Source organism: Parus major, chromosome 19 (genome assembly GCF_001522545.3).
Source record: "Parus major isolate Abel chromosome 19, Parus_major1.1, whole genome shotgun sequence".
Taxonomy (NCBI): Eukaryota; Metazoa; Chordata; class Aves; order Passeriformes; family Paridae; genus Parus; species Parus major.
The window spans coordinates 6,562,105-6,569,240 of record NC_031787.1 but is presented as its reverse complement, the minus strand read 5'-3'; the positions used below and the strand labels follow the sequence as shown (position 1 = coordinate 6,569,240).

At 49.4% G+C, this 7,136-nt stretch overlaps 1 protein-coding gene across 1 annotated transcript in view; it reads left to right on the top strand.

Moving 5' to 3' along the window:
• LOC117245300 (transmembrane protein 211-like) overlaps positions 1-7,136 on the top strand; it is a 58,049-nt gene that overhangs the window by 2,809 nt on the left and 48,104 nt on the right. The gene's annotated exons all lie outside the window — the stretch shown is intronic.

Here is a 7,136-nt window from a genome sequence, read left to right as displayed (position 1 = left end):
TGCTGAGCACACCTGGGGAGGATGCCCACCCACAGCCGGGATGTCCATCCCTGGGGAACATTGCTCCTTTAGTTTCCCCGCAGGTGCAGGCTGGGTGCTGGTCCCTGCTCCAATGTGCCGATTTGTTGAAGGGGTGGGGGAGCATTCAGTCCTGCAAATGATCCTTAATGCCAGTTGTGTGTGCACTTGGGGGATTATGTTAATCACTCTACAAATGATGCTTTGAATCATGTCTGGAGGTTAATTAACATGCCTTTCTTCTCTTAAGAGGGCCTTCATGTCTGCTTAGAGTTGCTGGCTTTTTTCTGCTTCCTTTCATAATTACTTTGCAGCTCTCTAATATCATGGGTACCTTTAATTTAACCCTGTCAGTGCGGCTGGGGCTTTGCATTGAGCTCGGCATCATGATGTTTTTTTGATGGGGTGGAGTATAATAAAATATCCCTGATGGCCACAGATGTTGTGGACAGGCTGAGACCTTGCAGGAGCTGATGGAAACTGGAGAGGATTTGGCTGGAGCCAGAGAGGAGAAAGGATGGTGATGGTGATATTGCCCAGCCAATTTGTGAGTGAGGCCCTTAGGATCTGTTGTGGGATGACTTGGAGCTGTGAGGGCTGGAGAGGAACATCTCAAGGTGTGCAGGTACCCTGGGGAGAGGGAATTGCTCTTGGGAGGCCAAAAAACAGGTGAACTTTTGAATTCTGAGTGGTTTCATTGCATCTCATGACTTTTCTTTTTCCTTGTGCCAAATCACTATGTACGTGCAAAATAGTGCTTCATCCTCAGTTAATTTATTTTCTCTTTCAGTGGGAGCATTTGGCTCATGGGTTCCTGTCTCAGTGCTGCACTTGGGAAGCTACTGCTGCCACATTTCAAATTTCTATTTTTATTTTTCCAGATAGTCTCCAATTATTTTCAGGCTTTGCCAAGCATGTAATCTAAAATAACAAAGAAGCTGATCAGCCCATGCTATTCAGGTTAAAACCACATGAACCATTTGCCTATGGAGCCAGTGATGCCATACTGGAGCAGAGCCCAAAATAACCTGCACAGGACAGGGGGGATGCTTTGCCCAACACCAGCAGTTCCTTGAGTGGGTCTTTCCTGTGTTTTAGAGCAGGACTTGAAAAGATTCAGCAAAGCTTAGTGAAAGTGTACAATAAACCTGCTTACCCTTTTATTAAATCTTCATTGCTGGTTTCTTACTGCATCACTTCAGCCCTGGGTCCCTGATGTCATCTGGGCTTTGCCCATGAGGCCAGGTTTGCAGAGTAGGTACACAGCAGCCCCAGCTCCAGTGGATACTCATGGAGATGGGGAAAAATCAGTCACTCTGTGGAAAATCTGTCACTCCTCTTGTAGCACAGGCTCTGGAATTAGGGACAGGTGCAGCGTGACCCAAGCGGGAGCTTGTGCATGTGCTGCCTCTCAGGCAGAGTCTGCTCTGCCTCCAGTCACGTATTAGGCCAGCACATTAACTTGGGATTATCAGGAAATCAACTTTTAGCTCCTCATCCTAAGAACTTCCCAAGAGACCAGACTGTCTGCCGGTCCATTTGATTTTTAATTGCACTTACACAACCTTGGCGAGAGTTGTAAGCACTAAGAGTAAGGAATTCTTGACATCACCACCTTCATGCACATTACCCAGAGCAGACTTTACCTGCTTTCATCAGCCACCCAGAGTTTCCTGACCTACATTAACAGGACTGAAAATACCTGGTGTTGGGGAAATCTGTAATTCCTGAGCTGTGGCCCCACATTTCAGTGCCCAAGTCACAAACCACTACTGAGACTCACTGACCTGCTCTCAGCTAAGCTGGGCTGAAAAGAGTGCTGAGACAGGAGCAGCTTAAGGGTGGGATGTGGGAGGTCAAGTTGATTGAAAATGCAGCCAGGCTGCTCCCAGGATTAGTTCTGTCCACTGCTCTCAGAGGGAGAGGGAAGCTGCTTTGCTTGAACAAAGAGGTGGTGTCAGCCTCGGGGCTGGGGCTGGGCAGCAGCTGGGGCTCAGCTGAGCTGTGGCCAGACCTGGCAGTGATGGTCAGGTCCCACAGGGTCATCTGCCCACACACCCCCTCCTCATAGAGCAAATCCTGAACTCTGCACCTCGGGAAGGGCATCCCTGGGCACATCAGAGTCATTCTGGGATAAGCATTGCATTTCCCCTTTGCAGGCCCAGAGCAGAGTCTGGCCCCGGCTGGCAGGGACATTCTGACAGTGGGACATTCCTTCCATCCTCTTGAGGCTGCAAATCCCACTCTTCCCAGGCTCCTCCTCTGGATTTGTGAGGAAAAGCCAGATGGGCGAGCTGTGTGACCCGCGGGGCATTCCCTGGCCACGGGGATGAGCCCGGCTCGGCTGCCAGCTCCAGGAAAGGGCTTATCCCAGGGAAAGATAATGACAGAGTGAAGAGAAGAAGGGCTGATCTCGTACCCAGCACAGTGCACTGCTTGCTGCCTAATTAAAATTTCATTAAGTTGGTTCGAATCCCTTGATGGAGGTCACAGGCACACCATTGATGTGCTAATGTCTTACTTTTCCCTTTTTTTCTGTCTTTCACTACTATCCATCATCCTCTTAGATAAAGCAGTGCCATTAGGAACTGCTTTCCAGCATCCCCAGATGCAGTGGCACCGAAAGAAAGACGGCCATAATTCATCAGACATATTATCTGTCTCTTATTTTCTCTCTGATTAAAAAAAATGCCTTTCCCCCACCACTTGAATCAGTTTGGGCATTAATCCCTCTGGTCTTCTGTTGAATATGTTGGTGAGCTGGGAATTGGAAAAGTTACCTGGAAGGCCAGAACTGGCTGAGCTTTGTTTTAGTGGAGGTGGTGCTGAATTTTCTGCAAAAGCAGCTAAATCTGGGCTGGGGAGAGATACCCCCTGTACATGTTGTGGTGTGGGCAGGTCCCCATCCACCAAATCCTGCATTTGAAGGAGAAGAAATGAGGGCTGGAGCCTCCTCTGCATCCCTGTGGCTCAGCCTGAAACATCCCAGCTCAGGGGATTGAGACATCAAACATCTCCCTGGTGGCATCACACCAGGAGCTCTGAGCTGCTCCCTGGTTTGGGGATGGGATAACTGCGGGCACTTCCCAGCGTTCCTGCACAGGGATGGCGTTTTCTGGGAGCAGGATGGACAGGGAAGATCAAACAGGCAGGAGAAAAGCGTTCAGATGGCGCCCAAAGGAAGGGAATTGCCGGGGAGGAGAAGCTGAGGATGAGTGGGATCCTCTTCCTGGATTTAATGGTTTTAATGCTGCCCAGATGGAGAATGTTTCTGTGTCTCATGTGGGGGAAATACGAACGAGCTGCGAGGCTCCATCCACCCACCCCGCACACAGCAGCTCCCACGTGGAGATCCCTGGCTTTTACTGAGGTTCCCTCTGCCCAAGGAAAAGGCAGAGGGGGCACTTTCCCAGCAGCCTCCCGGGTGCTGCCAACATTCCTGCAAATCCCAAAGCTCAGGCCCCCACTCAGCACCTCCATCTAGCACCAATTTGGCCTTTTAACAAAATTAAAATCTCGGTGTCCATTTGGTTTCTACATCTGCAGGTGCAGCAGTACTCACTTTAACCCCAGAACATATTCCCATAAGGAGTATTTGATCACACAGAGCTCTGATAGGAAAGGGTTGCATTTAAAAATGCAAATGTTTGGATTAATTTTGCCACCTCTTCTCTTACAGTTGACTTTACAGTTCTTCTCCAGCTCATTTGGAGTTTCTTAAGTATTTTCTCTCAACAGGTGCCCCCAAAAAGCCAGAAACACTACGACTTTCACTTCCTTTTTCTCACTGAGCCTGTGGCTTTATTTCCCAGTTATTTAGGGCATTTATTTTCTGCCCCCATTTCCAAAGATGCTGAAGCATCTGAGCAGGGCTGGAACACCCCAGAAGTCTGTAGCCTTGCCCTCAGCCTGCTGCTCTGGGTACCACAGGCCCCATCCAGGATGGCAGCTGTTGGGGGTGGTCAAGTGCCAACTAATAAATTGCATTAATAAACTAATGTGCATCATGACCCAGTTCATAGTGATGGCAGGAGCTTTGCCAGGTTGGTTTATCTCTGCTGAACCAATCACCAGCTACTGTTTCTCAGCACTGAAAACTGGACTGGAGTTTATTTTCCCTCTCCCCTGCCTGCTTTAATGCTGCCTTTCAAAGATGAGTCAACTTTTAAAAAGTTTTCATTATGGATATTAAGGAGTTCTTCCCAGGATAGCCATTATGTGACATTTTAATTTTGATTTTTCTGATGAATGAAACAACATCTTCAACAGATTTATTGCTTAGTGAATGGCCCAGCCATGGCATGTGTCAGACCTGTAAAACACTAAAATAACGGGCAGGGAATTGTTGTTAATCGGAATTTATTATGCTACATAAAGGCATATTTACAGTCCCACCAGGGGACGATTAATTTGTTTGGGGATAAACAATTAATCTCCCTGGGAGTAGGAACAGAAAATCTGACACGGTTTTATGCCTTTTCCCAGCATGGCAGAGGCAGGATTGCTCACAGCCTCCCTGGGGGAATCTCCCTGGCACTGCCAGGGGTCAGCAATGCCTTGGGATGGGCAGCCCTGCTTCTCCCTGGCAGGGTTTGCACTGGGAGCTGTGCTCTTTACTGGGATAAATTGGTTTTGTCCTGCCTTGCTGAGCTGGGCTCTCACAAGCAGCCTCCTGCCTCCCATTATTCCTCCCCACCCTGCCTATTTTTGGGTTTCAGCCTTTGCATCTGTTTCCTGCATCCTCTCCTTTCTGCTCAAGATGCAACAGGCACAAACAGGGAGAGAGGGAGGTGGGAAGAATTTCAGTTGCTATTCTTTGGTACTTTTACTCCGTGTACTTCTTCAAAATTTTGCCTTCTTATTTCTCTTTGAAAGCAGCTTTTTGATCTTTGCAGGAGCAGCTCCAGTACAGGGCAGGAGCACTTGGGATAATTCCCAGCTGAGGCCCTGGAAAGGTTATGACAAAAACAAAATTTCTGGTTTCCAAAAGCATATGCAGAGTTTTGGCAGATAATGTCAGCACACACCCAGCAGAATGTGGGAGCCAGGCAGAGAGCAGTGCTGTGCCCTTTTCTACTGTCACATATTTTGGGGGCAGCTGTGGCCCTGCCACCCCTTCTGTCCCCAAGAGCTGCCTGGCAGCTGTTCAGTGGCTCAGCATTCCTGGCCCACGTGGCAGAACCCAAACCTCACCATTTTCCTTCACCTACTGCCCACATGAATTCCCTCACATTTATTCAGGAGACCTTTGTTCCCATTGCCAAGGCCTGGCTGGATTTGGTGGGGTTTTGGCCATCCCTGTGCACATCAGGATGCTGCCACATGAGACCACTCAGTCGTGTTGCCAAACCCCGATGGCAGCTCCCAAACCAGACCAGCTCTTCTGCCACTTTAACACTCACCTGCACCCATCCTGTTTGTGCCTTTTTCCTGTCACTTTGTCCTGAAAAAGACCTTCACACTTCTCCACAGGGATTAGCAGTCTGAGCAGGTCATCAGTTGTTTCCAGCAGGAACTGTGAGTTTTTAGGGGATTTGAGCTACCACAATTAAGGAGAACCTAGATCATTAAAAATAATATGCTTCACAGAAGAGAGGAACCAGCCTGCTTCACAAGATCCCTTTCTGCTGAAAAATTCATTGCTTTAAATAATTAATGGTCCTTGCAAGGGAGGATGGTTTTGCTGGGCAGAAGGTGAAATACAGATGCCAGGCAGAGTAATCTTTTTTTTTTTTTTGTTATGAATCCAGATTTCCTAGCCATGCTGCTTCCCTGGGAGCAGTGAGGGAACAGGGCTGTGGCTGCTTTCCCCATGGGGCCCCAGGCTGGGAGAATATCTGTGCAATGGGGTCATCCACCCCATCCCAAACCCCATGGGGCCATCCTGGTGTAGGGACAGGGCAGGGGTCTCTGCTGGGGTTGTCCCAACCTTGTATCTTAAGCCCTGAAGCAGCACTTGTCTGTTCAGGTCTCAGTGGCTTGGAAGGCTCTGGAGAGGAGCAGCCTCCCCATTTCTCTGGGTATTTGTTTGCACTGCTGTTCCTTTTGCATTGCATGTCAGGAATTCATTTATCGCTGGGACAGCATTTGCATTGCTCAGTGCATAAATAGGCTATAAATAAGATGCTGATTTCTAATCACTGCACAGCCCCAGGAGAAGCACTCACACCAGTGTGTCAGGCAGTGCCCACGCTGCCCTCGCCTGTTCCTGTCCAGCACCAGTGTGTCCCTTCTTGGAGCAGTGGCAGCTGCTGGCTGTGTCACCCAGCACCAGCCAGTCCAGCTGCTAAACACCAGCTCAGCAGTCAATAACAGAGGTAGATGTAGGGCAGAGCCAGACCTGTGGGACAGCATCACTAATGGGAGGGGGTTTTAGCTGTTTGGACCCCTCATTGGCATCACAGGGTAAATAAAATTTCCCTTCCCTTGCTCAGCCTGACTGTGGTACCTGCAGAATCATTTACATGCAGCAGATTGTTTGTAACCTCTTTGGTGAGGGGAGGTAAATGGAAACCTGTATTGGGGGTTGTTTCTGTAATAACCATGGCTGCCCAAAAGCTCAGATAGAGCAGGGGAAATAAAAAAGGAAAAATGTGCATTGCTAACCAGAATGTCTCACCAGGACAAAAAGGTTGGACAAAGGTGGAAGTGGGACCTGACCTCCTCAGAGCAGCTCCCACAAGGCTTTTCAGGAAGATGGGAACGAGACCTGCCTTGGAGCTGTGCTGCTTTAGAGAGCTGAGGCTGCTGTTACTGCACAGTGACTCACCAGAGCCAGCAGCATTCCCTGGAATTCGCTGGGAAGTGACAGGAATTGATGTGGCTGCCGCAGTGCTGGGACTGAGGTGTCCTCATGCTGTTTGAGTGCTGTCAGGAGCTGGGTGCTGGAGGAGGAAGGTCCCTCACTGCTCCCAGCCATGCCATGGCCTGGCTGGGCTGGCACGTGTCCCTGCTGGTACAGGGACCACCTTGTTGCCAGTGCCATCCCACTGGTGAAAGAAATCACCTGCAATGGGGACAAAACCAGCAGCAGTGCAGTGATTGAACACCTGTACCCAAGGGCGAGCTGTTTTGCCATGAATTAGTGCTTTTCCCAGTTTTTATGCTGCTGGGGGTGG